At 40.1% G+C, this 23,378-nt stretch overlaps 1 protein-coding gene across 4 annotated transcripts in view; it reads right to left on the reverse strand.

Moving 5' to 3' along the window:
- The window catches only part of PTPN5 (protein tyrosine phosphatase non-receptor type 5), a 90,221-nt gene that overhangs the window by 61,996 nt on the left and 4,847 nt on the right, over window positions 1-23,378 (reverse strand). The gene's annotated exons all lie outside the window — the stretch shown is intronic.

The raw sequence follows: 23,378 nt of genomic DNA on the forward strand, positions 1-23,378 counted from the left end.
AACAAATAATCAGCTTCCTCAAATGCCTCATAAAACCCCAGTTTGAATAACAGAGTAGTATCTTAGGTACTAAACAAAAAAGATATCCTTGATATTCTGACTGCTCTGCAGGGCTAACAGAGCTGGCAGAGGAAAAAACATCCACAGAGGGACAGCGTCAAAAGGTGTCTAAGTTCTCTAAGTTACAAATGCCAGTTTACCAGAGTCATACCCTTCACCCGATAAGAGGCAAGAAAACCATTTTATGCACAGTACCGAAGAAGGAAGAACTTCAAATCCACTCACTTACCACCTATCCAGCTTGAGAAAGTATCAAGTACAAGAGGAATTAGAAAAAAGAAAAGTGCCTAAGAACTTGCACAGACCTTCATAAAGGAATGCCACACAAAAAAATCTTCCAAACATTACCTTCTAAGTCATTGGTTTTCCTTTAAGATCTTGACAATGACAAAATTTTGCTCTAAGTATATCTCAATATAGCATATAACACATGGTAAATGCATGTTACCCACATATCTAATCCACTGGTAAATGCTACACTTTCCAACCATGGTTACATTTCTGTTAATCCTCCCCATTGTTGCAACTGAGATTTTCATCACTTCTGCCTAGCCTGCTGTGAATGCCACATCTTTGTGATTTGTAATATAACAGAAAGAAAAACAACCTTCCAAGCAAATGGGTGGGATCTTTCAAGCCAAAGCCAGAAAGGCTTTTTTCATGGTTCTACTTACATTCCACATGCAAGAATATGGTTAGCCAAACCCTGTTCATGTTGTACACAAATATTTCATAAGCACAAATCTCTTTCTGAATCAAGCATTCATTAGAAATGAATGTTATAAATACTACAGTCAAATCATGGAATGTCCACATAATAAAAGTTCAATGTTAAATGAACCACCTCTCAACTTGTATTTGTGAAATCATTAAGCGAAGAAACCAATCTCTTCTTCTTTCCACTGAGAGAATATTGATATATTTTATTTCTGAAACAAAAGCAGTTTAAACCATACAGAGCCAGACTAAGGTTTCCTTATTTGCTTTGCTCTTCTTTTTGTAAGAAAGCTTTCTGAATTGGTCAAGATTATTTGTGCAAGATCATCAAATAAAACAGAGATTACAGTATGGCCCACCAGAAAAAACTGTTGCTCTCTTGGGTATTGCAGAGCCAATACTTCTCCTAAAGTAAAGTTTCTTGAAGGCAAATTGTCTTATATAACCCTGAAAAGAAACTGTACTAAAGCAATAAGGATCATATAACTAAAAATGGCACGTGATAATTTACCAAACAGATACTTTTCAAAAAAGAATAGACTGATTTTTAATTTTACTCTATGTTGAAATCAAGGTCCCTGTAGATGCAGCACACCTTAGCACTGCAAACTGCCTCATTTTCATCATATCTGATTCTTACATGCTGTTCAGAGATAGACTGAGATTTTAATCAGTTTAATTTTCTACAGAATTGAGTTTTGGGTACACATTGCTGAAGAGACTTGCTTTAACAAAGATTTAACTGAAAGATCTCAACTTCAAACTGTCAATCCAAGTGCACGCTCCTTCAAAAATAGCACATTAATTTTGCTCATCCCTACAGACTCATGTGACCTCTTTTATCTGTATCCTGTTTTCCACCCGCACCACAGCAGCTCATGGCTATGTCACACAGCTTCAGCAAAATTTTTAAATCCTCCAGGAACACCATACAGTTTAGTTTCACTCTGCACACTTTTTGCTTCATGTGCTATGTTGGATGCAAGCACATGCAAAAACTAACATGAGGCAGTTCCGTGAACTAAATAGCCTTTTGGTTACTTAAAATGCCATGTTTCAGTCTAGTCCATCATTTTATGGTTTTGCCATCCCTACTCATTGACTGGCACAAACACATCCTAACAGTTTCCCAAGGCATCTTCCAGAATTTGAAAACGAATACCAGTTTAACATTTAGCCCTCCGATCTACCCTAACCGAGCAATGCATTATAAGTGTCTCATCAGCTTACATGCCCTGCAATGAAAAAGATGTTTTCTTTTTATGTGTTTTACAGATTGCTCAACTCAGGCACTAAAACACTGGAAACCCACAACCACTTTCTACATAGCATTTTCCGCATTATTGGAGTTCATTAGTTTGTTTGTGACAGTTGAACAGAGTGATGCGCTTTCCTTAGTCAATGAAACAAGGGCCAGTCTATGGCCCTATGACAAATGCCTGGACAATAACCTTTATTTCAAACATTTATCGGAGCATCTTCTGTCAACTTTAAGACATGGATTTGGATTTCATACACCATGTTCTGAGCCTTCACTCAAATTACTATCATTGACGCTTTCTAATTGTCTTTGTCCCTTGTGCCAATCCCAGTCTGTTCAGTCACCTCAAACTAAGGGCTTTTCAGAGTACCTTTTCAGCAAAGCATGCTTGCTAGGGGCAGCCTACACAAACAGGCTTTCTTCCATGGTACTTTACCAATGCTGCCATGCTGATATTATTATGTTAACATGAAGGCAAGTGCATGACCTTCAGCTCACATTCAGCTGGAAAGATTTTCCACAAGTCTTTTTTGTTGGAACTATTCCACTCTCATGTCACATGATAAATCATTGCCAATCTTTTCTTTCTCCCCTCCCACACCAGGTTTTCCCAGGCTAAGCTTTTCTGCAAGGCAGAACTACCCACGCCTTATTCTGCCATAAAAACAAAACTGTTTGAAAAACCTCCCTTTGTATTGCCCACTTATAAAGAGTAAACCAGCAGCGCTGCTGAATTAAAGATCTTTTTGACAAACATCTCACAGGCTATGTACACGAACGCATGATATTTTGACCATGCAGAATTCAATGAAGATGAAGAGGCAAATAAAGAGGTGAACACTTCTCTTAGGACAGTGTCAAAGCTTGAGCGAAAACAGCATTTTGCTCAAAAGCAGCTATATTCCTGGGCAGGAAACAGGATGTGAAATGTGAAAGACCTCTGAATACACTCAGTATTAGCAGGAATTTTATACTGGGCTTGTAGCACATAGATCTTTATTTCTTTTTAAGTACCCGCTTAAAAATTGGCAGACTGTGTAATTTCTTCATTAGTGGATGGATCAAATTCTCTTATGGTTTAACTCCATACTTCTAACTACACTTTACTCAAAATTTCATTACAGGGGTAAATTTGATAAACTCTGTGATTTCTGAATTCATTATTTTGTATAACTAGAACTCTATTAACATCTTGCTGTGAAATTAATATGGCCTATGACTATAAAAATCAGGTAACATACAACATCATGTTTTTACTTATGCTAAACCACCAAGAATAAGTGCTTTGAGACAAAAAGTGCATGTTTGCCATTTACTGCATGTTTCCAGGAACAAGGCTTCTACCACCTTTCTGGGCAACCTCTTCCAGTGTTTCACCACACTCAGTGTAAAAAAATGTCTTCTTTATATCTAGTAAAAATCTACCCTCTTTCAGTTTAAAACCATTATCCCTTACACTGTTGCAACTAACCCCACTAAGAAGTCAGTCCCCATCTGTCTAATAAGCCCCTTTTAAGTACTGAAAGGCAGCAGAAAGGTTTCTCTGGAGCCTTCTCTTCTCCAGGCTGAACAACCCCAACTCTCTCAGCTTTTCTTCATAGGAGAGGTGTTCCATCCCTCTAATGATTTTTGTGGTCCATACCTTGTGCTGTGGGCTCCAGAGCTGGACACAGTACTCCACGTGATATAAATATCAAGCTGTTTGTTACTATTCCCACAACTCAAGATGACTGGTGCCTGGCTCCTTGCCTTCCTGGCTGCTTCTCATATTCAGTTTACAATAGAAATTAAGTATCTGTTTTCTGTGCTTGTCTAATTTTGTACATGTCCTAACCTAACAAGGATTCCAATTATTTGGCCCACCTACTCACTACTTCAATATGAACGTAAATAATACTGATGCTTTATGGCCTAGATTTAACACCAAGCTCAAAGGATCGGGACAAGGCTGTATAACATAAAGCCTATAAAGAACACTAGCATGACTCTGAGCTAACAGAAAAGAAAGCATGTCCTTTCTGCCATTAAATGAGCGGCAAGCATTGACTATCAGCTGGTCAAAGTTGACCACTTATATCTGATCTGTAAAGAGAATGTGAACACCCAGGAGAAATATCTGTAGACTACCTGAAGTTTCTCAGGATTCTTACATAAGTAATAAAAGGTCACAGCTCATAAAGGGCTTTTCAGAAGTAAAGCATGCAGCAGGTGGAATGAACCCATTCACCTTACAGCTTGTTCACAAACAGAACGTGCTTTTTCCCTCAAAACACTCCCTAATAAAGGCTTTTAGGGTCCTCTTTCCATAAGCTGTGCCTCCTTCACAGTGTGGAGTTGATTCCAAAAGCACACTCACATCAGCTGAACTGGCTTTTGTACTGTAAAAACAACCAGACTGCAAGAATCTGCAAAACATCTATACCTGCAAAGAGGTATGAAAGGCTGGTCCAGTGCAGCATTAAGGCATATTTAGGCTGTAACGTGAAGGCAAACAGGCCCAATTTCTAATCAATAAAGAAAAAAAAATACTATCTACACCAAATGCATGATTTCAAATCCAAAGTCCAGTACCTCTAAGAGCCCTCATTACATGAAAACCTTCTAGTAAAGAGACAGAATACGCTTAGAAGCAAGTCCAGAATGACTTGAAAACACCCACTTCATTGATGATTAAACAAACCTAATTTACTTACTGTACACCACAAATAAATAAAAAGCTTTTTGAGACAGAAATGGACTGGATTTAAAACGAGCTTTTAGGAGACAAAGGCTTAAACCTTTAGGCTTCCTTAGTATTCCTAGTTCAAATAAGCTTCACAGACATGAAGTAGGTAATGGAGGTAAAATGGACTCTTTGCATGATGCTGAGAGCCACAGCTTGATCAAAAGATATAGATTTCCCTCACCACCAGCAAAAAAAAAGAAAAAATAGAGCAAAAAAATACCTTCCATGCTAGTTGGTCTTTTGAAAGCATTTATAATCTGCAATGAATTTTCCTTTCTTTTTTTTTTTTTTTTTTTTTTTCCCCCTGTTCCTTGTTCCTTTCATGTTCCAAGAAGTTTAGGACAAGTTCTGAAAGAGCATATGTCTGTATTTTTCACCATCCATCCTGAAGTGACAGTATGATATATTTGATCTTCATTACCTTATTTACCATCTGACATGCACTCAGTTCTTTCAGTCACACAGTAGCTCAGTTCCAATGCCTGCTCCCAGACAGATATGTCTTCTGGGATTAACACATTTTTTATGTACTAGAACCCTGAAAAACAAGTGGAAAAAAAAATCTAAGCTTGAATACTATCAGATGTCCAAGAGTCATTAGGGCTTTTACACATAATTTTTCTTGAAGTTCTAAAAGACCATAATGTGTTCATCCATAAAGTAAGCTTTACGTATCTGTGGGGTGGAGTGAAGCATGAAAGGGAGATGAAGCATATCCCCATATTGTTATCGATCCACTTGCTTTTGCTTATTGCCCATACAGGAACTGGGATCTACCCGAAGCCTTCCAGGTATCCAGATGGTAGGCACCACAAAGTCTTCTAGTATTTAAGAAAAAGGGACAATCCATTAACTAAGGTTCCTTAGGATTCCTCTACTCTTCATGGAAAAAGCCTTCAGCTGAAATCATAATGTCCAATGTCATTAAAATCTCAGAGAGTACTTAAGGGTTTGTAAGTACAAGACAGAGACCTTTACTACTTATTTGGGAAGGACTGCTACATGTGTCAGGCCTACCACCCAGTGGGGCTAGCTGAATACGTAACTTGAAAACAAACAGTTCGTCATAGCTTCAGAGACAGTGTCCAACTTGCCACTCAAAGTATAGCAAAAACATGGGTAAAGAGGGTCATGCAGGCATGTAGAAAGAAATTTGCCTCTAACAAGCTGAAAGAACTTTTCCCTTCTTTACAAATTCTGCTAAGGGAGGAGCCAGCAATGTATACTTTGTCCAGATGATAGAGTGCTTGGCCTCCAAGGCTTATATATTTCATTTATTTCTAAACACCTTGCACTGTCAATATCAGGCCAGTTCGTCCTTAGTCTCACCCAAAGCCCACAAAATGCAACACAACTCTTTCTGTTGTTGCCAACACACTTTGCATCACAAATCCAATCAAGAAGTCGCCTAAAGTACAGGAGTATAAAGGGCTAAATCCTCAAAGCGCCCTCTCCTACAGAGATCCTGTTCAAATCACAAGAGAGTTCATTTCATTAAAAACTGATCTTTCTAGTTTTTAATGGGCTAATAAATCAATGACTACCTAGATACCCAGACTTTACCTCTGACACTGACACATGAGGAAACCACTCCATGTAGCTAACCACATCTGCATGTTCAAAAAAAACATCCTTAGAAGCAAGTCCCATTCTTAGAAGACACCAGGATACCACAAGACAGCATTCAGGTAAAAACAAGTCAGCAGAGTCATGTGTGTGGTTCTCCTCAAAAAATTACATCAACCAATATGGCCCGTTTTAGGACTCAGCAATCCTCTGCTACCCAAGAAAAGGGACTACTAAGTCAATAGAAAAAATGAGGGAGAAACCTGTAAAGGCCTGGATACACGCCATGCCTTTCACTTGTAATACAAACATAGTATGGGGAATCTATGTAGGTCCAAGAAATAGTCTGTGTACACAATGTGTGACAAAACATAGTCCAAAAGTTATTCTTGAAACAAGAAAAAACAGGCATAAAGCATACAGATGGTATTTATACTTTTATAGCCACTTAGAAACACCTCTCCCTCCCTCACAGGAAAATATGACAAACAATTATTTTCAGCTAGACATTTTTATTGTTTCGTGATGTGTTTTCTGAAGTCAGAGCCCAAACACTGAAACACAGAAAAGACATACTGCAGGCAAGTCCCAAGGGAAGTCGACTTTCTTTTATAGAGCAGGTGCCACTCAAAGCACCTAACAAGCACCATAAAAAGATGGTGTGGATAGTTCCAAGTCCATCATCACTATGTCCCTTGCTCCTCTGAACCTTCTGGTGATCATCAGCTGTGTACAACAGTTCCCCAGAAACAGTCTTTGTAATGCACTCATTCTGCTCTAGCAGCATGTTCATGAAGTGCAGAACGAAGAAGTAATTAGGTTTCATAAGTGTTTGCCACTGGAAAAAAAGGAACTGGTGCCTCATGACTCACTACTGAAGGCTAAATTATATTCCCAAACTACATCAAGTGGTCTAATAAAAGATGCTATACAATTCTCCTTATGTTACCTTACCTTGACATGAAGGGCTCCAGCATCTGAACAAGCTGTCCCAGTATTATGAAGTTATTATTTCAGTTAAGTGGCAGTGTAATTAGAATCATAGAATCACTAAGTTGGAAAGGACCCATCGAGTTGGGATCATCGAGTCCAACCATTCCTAAACTATGCCCCTCAGAACCTCGTTCACCTGTCCCTTAAACACCTCCAGGGAAGGTGACTCAACCACCTCCCTGGGCAGCCTGTTCCAGTCCCCAACGACCCTTCCCGTGAAAAATGTTTTCCTGATGTCCAGCCTGAACTTCCCCTGGAGGAGCTTGAGTCTATTCCCTCTTGTCCTATCCCCTGTCACTTGGGAGAAGAGGCCAGCTCCCTCCTCTCCACAACCTCCTTTCAGGTAGTGGCAGAGAGCAATTTTCCCCTCAGCCTCCTCTTCTCCAGGCTAAACAATCCCAGCTCTCTCAGCCACTCCTCATAAGACTTGTTCTCCAGCCCCCTCACCAGCTTCGTTGCTCTTCTCTGGACATGCTCCAGAGCCTCAACATCCTTGTGGTGAGGGGCCCAGAACTGAACACAGTATTCGAGGTGCGGTCTCACCAGTGCCGAGTACAGAGGGAGAATAACTTCCCTGGACCTGCTGGTCACACCGTTTCTGATACAAGCCAAGATTCCATTGGCCTTCCTGGCCACCTGGGCACACTGCTGGCTCATGTTCAGTCAGCTGTCAACCAACACCTCCAAGTCCTTCTCCTCCAGGCAGCTTTCTAGCCAGACTTCTCCTAATCTGCAGCACTGCATAGGGTTGTTGTGTCCTAAGTGCAGGTCCCAGCATTTGACCTAGCTAAGCCTCATGCTATCGGTCTTAGCCCATCAGTCCAGCCTGTTCAGATCCCTTTGCAGAGCCTCCCTACCCTCCAGCAGATCCACACTTCCTCCCAGCTTAGTGTCATCCACAAACTTACTGAGGGTGCACTCAATGCCTTCATCCAGGTCATTGATAAAGACATTGAACAGAGCTGGACCCAGTACCGAGCCCTGAGGAACCCCACTTGTAACCGGCCTCCAGCTGGAGTTAACTTCATTTGCCACTGCTCTCTGGGCCCGGCCATCCAACCAGTTTTCCACCCAGGAGAGTGTGCGCCTGTCCAGGCCAGAGGCTGACAGTTTTTGAAGCAGAATGCTGTGAGAAACTGTGTCAAAGGCTTTACTGAAGTCCAAGAAGACTACAGTAGATGAAGACTACTTCATCTAGTAGTTGAGTCACTTTGTCATAGAAGGCGATCAGGTTAGTTTGGCAAGACCTGCCTTCCGTGAACTCATGTTGACTGGGCCTGATCGCTCAGTTCTCTTGCATGTGCTTCATGATAGCACTCAAGATCACCAGTCCCCAGCACTGAGGTCAGACTGGCCTGTACTTCCCTGAATCCTCCCTGCAACCCTTCTTGTAGATGGGTTGACTCTGCATGCTCTCAGTCCAGCAAACAGAACACAATATTGCTAAAATTCAAGCAAAGAAGTTCCTAGTGCTTTTATAAAAGCACACTAAGTACATACATATAGTTACTATGGTTCAGCTGACACAAGGTAACTTGATCACACCTCTTAGGTTTTAATGTAAAGCTTTTTGCAATGACAGCAGCCCCAAATGCTGTTCTTTGACCTTCTTTAGTGCCTGCAGCCCACCACAATACTCAAATGCTAGTATAAAAGTGTTTTCTCTACATGTGCTGCTCTGCAAGGAATTTTGTATCACAACATTCCCAGAGAGGCCAAAAGAACAAAAATTAATACTGATAATAAGAATTCATATTGTGCTGTAGGGAAAAGCCCTGTATTTCTAGGTCCTTGTAGCTTCTTCTTAAGCTGCAGGTAACTGCTATAGTCTGCCTTCAGTGCAGGTGGCCTGCCTGGCTCCAGACTTAATCCCTTTCTCTACACTGCCACTAAATTCAAGCATTCACCCTCTGCTTCCTCTTTCCCCCACCATGCAGCTTCAGGGCAAGTGTAGTTACAAACTGTTGAAGGAAATAAGCCTGTCTATTGCCTAACATGCCCCATTTTTCTGTCTCTTCAACAGCACACAAACAATGAGAAGAAAATACCACTAAAGCAGGGACAGTTGGGAATCATTCCCATCTCTGAAAATGCACATAGCTGCCTTCTGGTTACCTTGTATGTTGCAGTTATTATCAATGTAAAACTCACACAAAAACAACACTCAGATTTGGCAGCATTTTACACCTACTTTACACTGATATAGAAGAAATATGCTGCCATGTGCCCATGACTATGAGGAAAACCTTGAAGGCAGAGTAGTTTTACAGACAGCTAGTCACCTTAAACAACAGCGGCAATACAACTGCACAACCTTGCTTTTAAAACTCTTATGTGTCCTTTGTTATACCAACATGAATAACTAAAACTAGTCACAGGGGCATTTACTCATGTGCATCAGTGCCAGCAACATCAGGCTCCAAGTTAAGACAAGATTTCAGCGCTTCATTTTGCTTTGTGTGAAACCTCTAGAGGATATGTCACAGAAGACTGATAAGCAATTGCAAGATTTCTGGTAATAAGTACTCAACAGCAGTCAGACTACTTCATGGAATCAAGAGTGACTTTATCTTGTGCTCTGTATGAGCAAACCCTTATGTTTTTAAGCTACCAGGCTAATTTTTGCTGAAGACACTGGAATAGTCCACCTAGACACAAGCAGGAATTGTGCACACAATTATCTGGACACATACTCTGGGACTGACAGAGCAACAAAGCAGGTTAACGTGCAGGAGCATCATCACAGAACAGGAACACAAATCCAGAGGGAACACAAAATGATAAAATGGTTTATTGCTACTGTTCACTTTTTCCCTGTTCTGGGAAACACATTTAATCTATTCCAACAAACACATCATTCAGTCTATCTGTAGCTATGTTGTGTTGTAAGATGTTCCCTCACTCCATCTACAACCTCAAATCAGACAAGTACTTGCCTGAAAAAGGACTACATGGAGCCACACATTATCCAACCTTTTGTCCTTATAGTCCCTTTTCTCCATCTCAAGGATAGACAAAACCAAAGACGGGGCCAAGTCTCCTTGGACAGAGGAACAGAAATGCGTTATCAAAATAAAGGTGTACAGAAGTGGTTTCTGTCTTGGGATATGAAAACCAAGTTTAATTAACCACATTAGCGGAGTTGAAAATACAAGTTTATACAATGCAGTCTATTTGTGGACTCTCATCATAGTCATTGCACACAACCCATTGTAACTGCTAGTCCACATAATATCATTTTTTTCTGGTAAAAATAAAGTAACTGGGATGAGAGTTCTAGATGTCAACATTCACAGAAATCAATAAAGAAGAAATAAGTGTTTAAAATAGAGGAAATAGAGGCCAATCCATATTACACAGGCTATTAAATAGTTCTGTAAGGGAAATACAGCTTCATTGCTTCTTAGAAATTAGTGTGTCATCAGAAAAAAAAGTTATTCAGTGCTAAAAATATATTGACAGATTCTGCCACTGTTGATGATGGAGTCCTGTATGCTTTCGCCTTTCTCTACCTGTACTCTGGAAGTCTGCTTTCTGAAGTACTGTATGCTTATGAGATAAGCCAGTGAAAAGCACGATAAACGTGGAAAAATGGGAACAACTAGGGTCTGTCTATTGACTACTTGATCATCTGGTTGTCAGGCCACAGAATTATAACTTGGTTGTTTGGGATTTTGTCTTTGTTTTTCAGTGTCTCAATTTTTTTAAGATTCAGCCCAAGAGCCTGTTTCTTATTCTGTGCTTGCAGAGTTCTTAGCTTAGTGGGTCCTTAATGTGTTTTGGGGAACTGAAATGAGACTACATCCGAACAAGCAATACTTAAAGTAAGCTTCACATTGCATTTAGGATGATCTAACCTTACAGTGCTGCAGAGAAGGGTTTGTTTCATCCTACTCACTCTCCTCTACTGCATCATATCTATCTATCTTATCCATCTATGCAGCAACAAGGCTGCTGCTTCAGCTTGCAGAACTGATGGAAAACTAATTCGTTTGGGGGGTGGATTAGTCATCTTTGGAGGAGTGAAAAGGGGAGCATCTTCAGTAGCAGCTCTCTGCTAGATTAGATGTGAAGTTCGACTGTACTCTGTTATAGAGATTTACAGAACTTCCTGGCTCTTCGCTCAGTAGTGACCGCACACATATTTTAAGAATATGGCTAAGCAAGTATCAAATGGAATTCAACTCCTTTGTTACAGCATACTAAGTTCCGTCAAAACCTCACACTAATTTTATCAAAGAAAGAGAGATCAAACCTCACCAGGGCAACTAAAGACAAAACTTTCTAACAACATTCTCACTGGAAAAGCCATAAAGGTTCTTCCAGCCATTGAAAAAAAAAATATCTAAACTCAGAAAATTACATACGATAAGCAGGGCTATCCCAGTGAACATTTACAGCAGTTACTTGAAATTCTGATGTTACTCGCTATAGATATGTCAGCTGGTAGTTTTAAAAACTTGATCGTGTATTAAAAACTGTGACCAATATTGTTTTCTGTGCATAGAGATAAACATCCTGCTCAAGGATCTGAACTCCTATTTAAAAACAAAACCAAACATTAAGAATAAAAAGCTCTCAGTATGGTTCTGAGACACATATGTGGCTGCATTGCATATTCCCTGCCTACACTGACAGTGTGGGAGCTCTGTTAGTCATCTAATGCGCATATTTGCTTGGCACAATGCCTTTACTTTCTTATGCTGGCAAAAAAGATGATAACCAGTTTACTGTATTTTTACACCTTCAGTGTATGTTCAGTCAGTGCGACCAGGCCTTCTCAATTCAAACTACAATGTGTTAGGAGACAAATCAGTTTGAAGCGAAGCCCAAGGACTAGAAGTTTGTCAGGCATATCTGAAAAGACAAGGGTGACATTTTAGATTCATGCTGCTTAGACACAGTTTTTGGTGGGACCTAACAAAATGCTTATTTTAAGAATAGGGACCTCCTATTAAAAAAAAAAAAAAAAGCCTAATTTAGTTTTGTTTTCAGTCCCTACACAGATCCTTTTACGATCTTGAAGAGCACCAGAGGTCCTGGGCAGAATCTGAAGGTGTGACTTTTTAGTGCGACACTGGTGGTAAAATCTGGAGAGGAAGGAAGGCAGGCAGAATTTCCACGTGCCTCAACGCCGCCAGACCTTGAAGGACTGACTCTGGACATTTCCCCTCCCAGGAGTCCTGGATGCTGCATATTGGTATTTTACCATGAGATACTTCACGTTACAACCTGCTTTGCACAGAATTAACAAAGCATCAATTCAATTGCTTTCTGACACACAAGTGAAGAAATGCTTTGGGGGGAGGTAGCTCATGCTCCTCCTTAGTGGTGAGCCCACTTAATATTGACTACTCTACTTATGTCAAGGAGAAGTCTCACGCTGCCCAGCTCCACTGTATAAGCTAGCAAGACCAGCTTTCAAGGGCAGTTTGGGACTGCCTTGCAGGACCTCTACTAACATCTTCCTTATTTTAAGTGCCTTAGGCAATATGGGATGCCATGTCTCTGGTGGTGTTGCCCTGGATGCACACAAGTGTGTATTCCCGAGGACTTCAGTACTTTGGTGTAATGTCCGCCTACTGTGCTCAGTGTATCAGTATCGAGCTGAAGGGAAGAGCTTTTGACAAACAGAAGTTTACAATATGCATATATATCCGATCTAGTGAGCTCTGTCTTTAAATTCTATGATGGTAAGAGAAAAAATGTGGGAAGCATCCACTATAATCAACCATCTCAAGTTAATTAGCAATTAATTTAGCAAGCTAAAGTCTAGCAAAGATGAATCCTCAGAGATTCTGGTCACAGTTATCCTGATGCAAATCTAGATTAACTCCTAGAGAGAACATCAATCTCCATGACAGTTACTTCAGATTTACACCCAGCTACTCTGAATTTGTGCACTTGTTTTCACAGCCGTGTGGGAGATCTGTCTCAACATAAATCAGTTCTGCTCTCCTGCAGATTCTGCAAGGTACACAGAGTTACATTTCTGTAAAAATCTAACCTCCATGAAATGGGGAAATGAAATTCTCTGCTCTGATAAAACCAAAGCCTCCCACATAACAGACAAAAACCCTGCAACAGAGCCAGTCACTACAAGTGGTCACAACATCCTCCTCAGCTCTCTGTCTTTGGGCACTGAATTTCATGAAGCACAACAGCCAAGGAAGCATCAAAATTACTACACTTTTCTGTCTAGGAGTCTTATGAATGTTAAGAATACCAGATGCACAGTGTGCACAGTTATGAGTCCAGTCTTGCAACCCTACCAAAATCCATGTAAGTCTTGCAAGGTCTTTCTAAGAGAGTAAAGAGGTGGTAAACACTGCCCTATGTGATACACACTGCAGCTGCATCAAAGAAATCTGATATGAAAGAGGAATTATTATCCTGCCACAAAGCCCTTTACCCTTCTACTAACTGTACTGAGGTCTGCATCCCCATCTCTGCACAGACATCACCTTTCCCTTCCTTTACTCTAAGTTGATTCAGGTAAGGAAATGTTCGTATGCTTCTGGGTGAGCCAGAGTACCTGTCGTAAGTAACAAAGAGCACAAACAGATCACAAGCCACATACAAATTAAAGTGCTGTAATCCTGAATTCAGCGTTATGTCCAGAGAGCTTCTCAAATGGTTTGTGAAAACATTATGGAGAGATACTTAATCCATCTAGCAGAAGTGCCTCTAAGTTCATATTAACAACTTGCATCAAACACGTTCACAGGAGGATTTTTTTAAGCAAACTATAAGCATCCCTATACCAGCCTAACTCTGAAAGAACTGGACACATTCCTACCCCATATCACTGATTATTATGCTTGCACTGCAGATCCTAACTGCCTTACCAAGTCTTATCGTTTGCAGTAACTGGCTATCTGAAGGATCCCAGAATCTGCTTCCTATTCCTTTATTTCACACTCTAAGTGGTGCTGATAGGGTTACTGAAGATGATCCAGCAAGCTCAGAGCGGTCTTCATACATTCATAAGGATGTTGCAGAGCTCTATTACATTTTGGAATATTTTCTGCTCTCACGTGCAATATCACTCTGAAGACTGTTTTGCCATTAAATATTAGTGCAGACTCATGATGTCTCAGCATTGAGTACCTATCAAAACAACGTGATCAGTTTATGAGCAAGCACCACACCAGCAAAGCACACAGCATGAGTAAAGGTAGCCAAAATGTTTGTGTTTCCCAGCTTTTAGAGAGTTCCAACATTAAGACAAGTATTTTCACAAGTCAGTCAATCTGCAGCAGAATACAGAGAAGAATATATAAACACTAAATAAGCTTCTGTCTTCAGTAGTGCTCAAAAAATTAAAAAAAAAAAAAGCTATTTTCACGATTAATGCTAGATGAGGGGGCATATTGTGAAACTATACAGTCGCCTGAAAAGAGACAGTCATTTTAGAGTGAAGCATTTTAAAGGATCCGCTAATTCATTTACTTTCTTTGTACGAAAAAAAAAAAAAAAAAACCCAAAAGCCAACATAAAAACACAACCAGATAAACAGCCAGCTTTTTACAACCAAGCTTAATTCTCACTTGAGTATTTAAATGAAGCGGTTGCAAGTATCTGGCAAAAAACAACTTGGAAAAAAAAATTTTAGGGTGGCACATTTGAGAAAGTAGAATATAACTACTAAATAAATACTGATCTTACAAAAGATGACATTTTAGCTAAGCAATTCTACACAAATGAATTTCTTCTGTGCAGGCCAGTTTGTTTCTTACAACGACACCTTCCCCAAACTATTACACTTCATGAACTTGTCTACAAGATACAATTTATGTCACAGTATAGTAGGATAAGTATTTTAAGAATAGCTTTTCCAGAATGACAACGTCTGTACACAAAGTTGTTTAGAAAGTCATTGCACAGTGATGTTACATGGACAACCTGTAAATAGTTCAGAATACTACAGGATCTGATAAATAAACACAATTTGACATTTTCCTGAGATGAAGCAAAATAGTCTAGCCTCCAGATGTGCCAAGTAGTAAGTAAATCCCACAGCATCCTACAATTTTATCTCAACGTTCATAAAATAACTGGGCAGAAATAAAGCTACAATTACACATAAATCTTAGGTGCCTTTTCTGAACTCAAGCCAGTGTCACCAACAAGTGAGATAGGAATTCATCCGCTTTCTGAGAGCTGGGCATGAATATCTGGCTTAATTTCTAGGACATTAACTAGACACAAAGCAATTTATCTCTGTACTGTTTCTCTAGCATCTTCCCGGGTGACGACTCCTCCTGCCCGAAGTACTGCAGAAGGCTGAAACAGAGCTTTTTAACAGAGATGAAAGTAAAACAAAGTAAAATAGTATCTCTCACATTATCAGAATCAAAATAGCTTTGCATAGTAGCAAGAGACTGACTAAAACCAAAATTGGATGGCAAACTGCCACTAAATTTCCAGGAAGCTAATCCACTGAGGAGCATACTGCACCCCAGAGAGTCCTTTATTAATAGTGTCACATTTGCAATAGGCTAGTTAAGGTTGTGTCAGCATTTACATTATAAATCCTTAATTATATGTCAGCAAAACAATCCTGAAACGTGATATACAAGGTTTCAGCCCAGGACAGACTTCGGGAGGGAGGTAAGGCTGAAGTGTTAGTATCAGATTAGATTGGACTTCGAGTTTTAATTTGAAAATACAAAAGGAAAAAGGAGGGGGAAGAAGCTTAGAACCATTTCAAGTTCCAGGAGCAAAGAACATTTTAGCATGTATTTAAGGCCAAATCCTAGAGATGGTAAATGCCCTTAAATCTCACCTCAGTGGAACATATGGGTTGCTAGCATCCTCTCAAAGAATTAGGGATGACCAATGTCTAAGTGCTTATTTATATCAATGGATGTTAAAGCACATAGCTGTTCCTGGGGTCTGGGTCACAGTCCATCTGTAGTTGCTCTGTTATTCTTGGTTTAGAGAGCTTGATCCTGCTTTCATCACAGGTGCGACGTCTACAGTCCAGTGTCAGGAAGATAAGCACTATAAACTTCCAAACATTATGAAATACACCATATACGAGAGCTACACACACAGAACATACTTTGCATTAGATGGAACATTACTCTCCCCTTGATGTTTATATCTGGTGTATTTCACAGTATCTTGGCACTGTTTCTTTGATTAGAAAACATGCAATATCAAATTTGGAGCTCCTACATCTTCCAACTTCATCAGCTGGAGCAGAGCTTGTGCCTCTGACTTGTAATTCTTGGAAATGGCTTGCAGTAGTGGGGAGAGGAAGCAGCATTAGAGCGTTAAGAGAATGGACAGAGCAGATAGAGGCACTTCACAACCACCCAAGCCTGCAGTAAGTGATCTCAGTACTAATGTAAGGCCAGTAAAGTTAAAAATAAAGATGGTAAGGTCAAAGTAAAGGCACTAAGTGCTTTCAATACAAAACTAAGGCCCATTTGCTGACTGCTTCCACCCTTCATTGTCTGGAGGTCCAGGCACTAGTCCCCCTAAGGATCCTTTGATACCCTAGTCTGTAACAGAAATACTGAAGGATACATTCAGAGGTGCACACCTGCCCAAAACCAGCCTTCAGGGCTCCTCTGGTCTTCACTGCACTCAGGTCTGTCCCTCTCTTGTGAACCCCAGCCAACTGGCAGTGGGGCACGGAAGGATCCCCCTTTTATCCTGCCCCATGCACTGGGGCTGTGGGTCCAGGTGCCAGCAAAATTGCACCTGGGCCCCAGGGCCACGCCACAGCTTCCCTCTGCTTGGGCTTTGCCAGTCCAGCACTGATTACAACCTCTTTGAAGCACTCTTTCTATTAGAGAGGAAGTAGAGCATAACAACTCAGGTCCAGGTCAGAACTTAGGAGCTCCACACCCTGTCTAAGACCTCCCACAGACAGAATTAAGGCAGCATGGTCTTAATTTTACTTAATTGTATTAAATATTTGGACGCTACAAGCTGCAAAAGGGACATATACACGTACAAGAAATATGACCATCCTTCATGTACTCATGTTTGAAAAGCTTATCCATTTACAACATTAAGACCTTCTAAGTCAACAATCAAAACACATCCTGACTAGCAATTACTGATTAGAAACTATACTGTAACTCACAACCTTGCCCTTCACCCACTATTGTCCCCCCAGCACAAACCATGGTGAGCCTGACCTTGCATAATTGCTCCCTTTCCACAAACAGACTGAACTTAACAGCATGGCAAGTCAATTTTAAGAGGGATTCAACTGGAGAACAGAACGCTTTAAGAAGAAAACAGTTTAGTTTCTACCACTGTACCAAATAAATAGCTTCCTTCCCAGGTTAAAATGCCCAATTGATTCTTGTGGTGCCACAGTTCACTGAAGGGAGCAGAACTGGTTATCCCAAAAGGACAAAAGCAGAACCTCAAACCATCAGAGTATCACTACTGCATCCATTTAGCCTGCCACAGCCTTAAATTTTAATGAGTTCTCTAGAGATTATAGAGACATAATGCTCAAAGCGAAGGAAGGTGCTGCCAATACTGTTTGCCTCTCCCTAGATACCGTATCAGGTCAAAACAGAATACCAGCTTTTGCTCCTCAGCAAAGTATCAGGATCCTTTCAGACACAAAAAATACCTATGCTTGTGCAGATTTGAAATTTCGCTACCTGCAAGCCACCACCACTCTGTGATCGGATCTTGTTCCCTACACCAGCTGGGAGATTTCTGCCATCACGTTCAACAAGAGGAGGAATTAAGCTTCAATTTGGGGTAATTTCTGAACTTATCCTGGTCCAAGTTTTGTGAAGATGCTAATCTTTGCTTAGCAATACTGACCTGCATGCAACTAAAGGGTGTGCTTAGTTTCTGCAGCTCTAGCACTGATTTCTTGCTTTTCCTTTTCTGTGCAGCAGTTAACAACACACCTACAGACATGATATGGTATATACAAAGAAACATAGGTCAGCAAAGTTATTTACGTAAGGCCCCTTCTTCAAGGGATTATCTAATGCAAAGGGGAGCATCAGCAGATGGGGCTCTGCTTCTGCAACATATTCCTCAAGTGTGAATGTCTGGTGGGTGCATAGGGGATATGAACAATTATTTTCTCACTCCTTCTAGCCCTTGCTTTTAATGGATTCATTGCACACACAAGATGCAAAAAAGAAATGGCTTCTTTTGCCTTCCCATCATTTTGTTGCCCTCAAAACACTCCCCACATCAACCAGTGTCCTTGAGAAACAGCGTTCCAGAAAAAGATTTAGAAAGCCTCAAACAAAATGGGTTAAACACTCAGTATTATCATCAATTAACAGCTCCAGAATGATGCAATAAGAGATTAGCACAGCAGGGCAGATTTGAATATTTACACTGATCTAAGGCCTGAGACCAGTTCATGAACAACAGGAAAAAACTGCTTCTGTAAGACAAAGGACCAATAACATGTAAATCACTTTAAGTAAAGCTTCAACTAGCCTGATTTGTTAGGAGGATCTCAGATTTCTGCTCAACTTTAGCTCTGGTAACTTACGAAACATCAGCTCCTGAAATCATGCAGCAACCAAAGAAGAAAGTTGGCAATCACAAGCAAATAGACAATACTTATGTTCAACATTTCAGGAAATGTCCTATAAATGGATGGATGGGTTCATGTTGCATTTTCCAACACATCATTCCAAATACCTGCAATGTTCTAAGAATCAGAAAGTATGACATTCACAGCAATCAGTTGCAATAGAGGAAAAGAAACCTAAAGTAATTATTTTATGTATCCTGTAGTGGTGGCCATCAGCTTGCGTCTAGCCAAGACAGTCCCTTGCAAATAAGGCATTATGCGTGTTTCCCCTCCTATTACTGACAAGGAAATTTCTGCAACCAATCCATTATCAGCTAAAGATATTCTAGGCTAATAGTATATAATAAACTTGATCCCAAAGATACTGAATGTCATGAAAGCAAAGTTAACCACAAACACTCCTCAAAAGCTTTTTTCTCAAATCTAAAGACCCACAAATTACTACTGTTGTAACTAGTATTTAGGGCTCCAGAAGACTGTTATCAATATGTGAAGAATTGTCATAAACTCTCAAAGCTTACTGGAAATCCTTATCAGTTCCACATGCACTGTAAGGACAACTACACGACATATTGTAATAAAAGGACTAAAGAAATCACAAAACTGCAGTGTCATATCCTAACCTATATCATTGTATTTCCTCAATTCAAAAGCCATAAAAATATTTTTCCCCCAAAAAACCCCACATTTGATGGCACATCAGCTATTGTGATAAAGCAACACTAGTAAACATCAGGAAAAACAAAAGTATTTAAACTTTATTTATTTAAAGTATAAAAACAAAGTATTTAAAGTATAAAAACAAATTATTTAAAGTATAAAAACAAAGTATTTAAAGCAGCTGCATGCAGTAAATCCTATATTATCTCCCTGGTTCTAGCTACTTATGTATCACCTTTAATTATGTGGGGTGTGCTCATCTTCAGGTCATCACACATCAAACCACTTTGATTTACTTCAGCTGACACAGATAATTAACACTCCAGAGGTTTGGAACTTCTTTCTCATTATCATTTGTATTTTTTGCCTTGGCTACTTGTTTCTGCTTATGCACTCAGTTGCCACTAATTTTATACTAAACAGAGACTTCTCCTAGCTAAGCCATTCACTAGACACACAGGCAACCTGCTGCATCTTCAGAAATTATGAATGCAGGCAATTCTCTAACTTTCAGGGAATAGTTGCTTCTTTCATGCTTGGACAACATCAAACAGAAGCTGCTAGTTTGAGAGGATGCGGTGGACAAAGCAGGCAGTTTGCACTTCCTTGATTGTATGTCTTTGTGGCAAAAGGTTTCTCAGGTCTTTGTGAGAGAAAGAGAGAAATATACATAGCTAGAGGAGATGTCACTTGGACTGGAGAGGTGACAAACACATGGAAAGGATGAGAGGCATGCACAGAGAAGCAGAGATTGGTATTAGATGAAAACATGAAGGAAGAAAAGCAATAGGAAACGTTACATTCCAAACTGAAATAAACATCCTGTTTCAAGGACAGTAAATCAGCTTAGAGATCTGCTTTCAATTTCTACTTCTGTTCAGTATGGACAATCAAGGGAGTAAATCAGATGCCTTAATAAGCAAATTCCCAAATGACAGCAGACACTATTCCAGCTAGCTTTGGACTGTCTCCTCTTCCCTGTGCAATCAGCAATCTCACAGGCACAGTTTTATAAATCCCGGGACACCAGAAAAATGCCAGTAGGCTGAGAGAACACAGTAAAGCCAGAGACAGTGTTAGAAGGATCTGACTTTTAAGCAAGTTTGCCAAGCAGAAGAGAATCTTTTTCTAATTCCTGGGTACACAAGTAATGACCTCCTCTATCCAAACACTGGAACCAACACCATACCTGAATAAGTATCTCACCACTGGCACAATTTTTTTGATTAAAAAAACCTTTAAAGCATTAAAGTTGTGTCCAGGAGGTAGAGCAACAGCTCTCAATTTAACCTAATACAAGCTAATATAATGTAATCTAATCCAGTCAAGGCTAACAGACTGAACACTGATGTTCTGAGCTGCACAGAACACACTGCAGATAAAACATCATTGCTTAATTGCTGGTTCTCTCATTATCGAGCATCACTACAAACCTTTAGGGCACTGAGGCTCCATTTGTGATCTGTTGCCCACTGGCAACGCACAAAACTACGGCAAACAACCAAAATTACATTCCGGAGCAAGATCTACAGTGTTTGCCATCAGGAGTTTGAAGGGTTATGGGGCCAGAGAGTGTACACAACATTCAAAGGGATAAAGACAATGTTTCTTCCTGAAAATTAAGGACATACACTGTTGTACAGAATACTTAAAGTTCAAAAGGGAGAGGAGTTAAGAACAATGGCATGGTCTGCTTCAGAGAAAAAACACATAATTAAGAAACTAGATATATTATGAAAAGCACAGAGCATGGAGAACGTTACACATGCCTATAGTAATTTACCACAAAGAACAGAGCTTAAACTCACACAGCATTTTGGCACACAGCTCCTTACGTATGTTAACGCAAGTTAGGCATCATGTAAGCATGTTAGAAGTCACTCTCTAAAAGAAAATGTTAAATACTTTGATTATGTGGCCATTCTAAACAGGTTTTGGAACGCAGAAGCAATCACCAGCAGAATAAAATAGCCATCACATGGCTTTTAGTGACAGGATTGGTTACAATAATTCACAAAGCTCCCAGTAGCTTCATAACAAAGTACTCACATCTGCAGTTTCACAGAAACGATCATGCCCATGCCAATGTTTCATTTTACGAATGTTTGCAGGCTCTGATTTCCATGTATAGAAGAGGACTGAAACAAGCCAATTAGTTAAATTACTGCATCTCTCTGGCTTGCTGTTCTCTAACTTAAGGAGTAAATGCCTTCGTCAGTGCAATGGAATGGTTGCAGTGCTCTATACTGGCAAGGGAGGCTCTGATCCTAAAGGAGACGGCTACAGCCAAGGCCAAGGCTGGGAATATTAAAATGAGGGAACAGATGCTGTTGGAGTACCAAATGGAAGATGTTCTGGAAAAGCAAATAAACAATTCTAGCCATACTCAATAAGTCAAGGTACAGGCAGGACACATCAAGTCTCTGTTCCGAAAAGTAAAACTAGCTCTGCAGAACCATCAGAGAAAAGTTTACAGCCTGGTGAATAAAATGGATTCCCTTTCCCAGAATCTCTGGATGATGCTAGAAAAAATATTAAGCATCTTTTATTTACCTTTATTAAAAAAAACAGAGCAACACCAAATAAACAACGACGACAACAACAACAACAACAAAAAAAAACAACCCAAGAGGCAAGTGTAATTCAGTGAACTGACAGTAAATTTGAAAGTGATATCATATACTCAAGGGAACGCTTCAAACAGCATCTCTGGCAAAACAAGTACTCTCTTAGAGAGGCTGAATCAAGATGCCTAGCTTGCTTCTAAGTGTTCTGACCTAAACAGTATGACCTATATCTTGCAACAGTGGAGAAAAATGAAACCTCAAGCTTATAAGGACTCTAACTACAATTAGTAGGCCTGCAATAGTCTGCCTTCCTTACTATTTTATGGGATTACACAGTTGTATTTTAAATGGCCCACATTTTTGTCAAGTCCAAAACACTACTATGAGATGCAAAATTTCATTCCTGATTCAGAAACAAGTGAAATGCATCCAGGAAGATCCAGCTGCATGCCTGCCTTTTGAGTAGGCAGTTACTCAACAGCAGAATTGTAAGAATAGTTCTCCAAAGTGGCTGTGTGGAAAAGCTTCTGGTGCTTGTATGTAGTCGCCACAGCTGCACATGACAACTGCCAACCTACAACCCACACACTCCTTGTGACAACCCCATTTTTGAAGATCAGCTGGGATCAGTGAGCAGACTCAGTGGACTGTTCTCCCCCTCTATGTTTTTCTCAACCAAAGACACTTCTCAACTCCTCCTCTCCCTGCCCTATTATCTTTTCATTCAGAATCTTCATTCTACATGTGAAGCCAAGCTGTGGTCCTGGCAAACTGCGGGGAGGCAGCAATAGGGCTACAAAACCCAACCTTTCTTTAAGATTAAAATTAGGTAAGTACCTGCCTGCCAAAAAAACCCCAAACATAGGCTAGCTACTGTTGGTTTAGCCCACCTCAGCTTTCTGAATCCTGACTTCCAAAAGGATCCAAAGATTGTTATGTTCCAGTGGAGTCCTCCTCTTAACTCGCATCCATAGAGTATTAACCTTCACCTAAAAAGCTTGCAACACTACTGGTTGCTAAAAATTTCCTGCCACTGAGAAGCAGGAAGAAGAGAAAGAAGGTAGTAATTGCAGTGACCTGCTTTTTGCAGTGACTGCAAGTTATCTATTATGAAAATAGTCATTATTTATAGCATCTGTGAGATACAGTTCAGAACAAATACCCTTACCACACAAAATTCCGAGCTCTTTTCAGTAGTTTTGGTTATTAAATAGTAACTGAAAAAGCTCTCCGGGTCTTTAAAAAAACACCAGCATCTGTATTTCCTAGAAAACTCCAAGACGC

The sequence above is a fragment of the Cuculus canorus genome, chromosome 5, assembly GCF_017976375.1.
Source record: "Cuculus canorus isolate bCucCan1 chromosome 5, bCucCan1.pri, whole genome shotgun sequence".
NCBI lineage: Eukaryota > Metazoa > Chordata > Aves > Cuculiformes > Cuculidae > Cuculus > Cuculus canorus.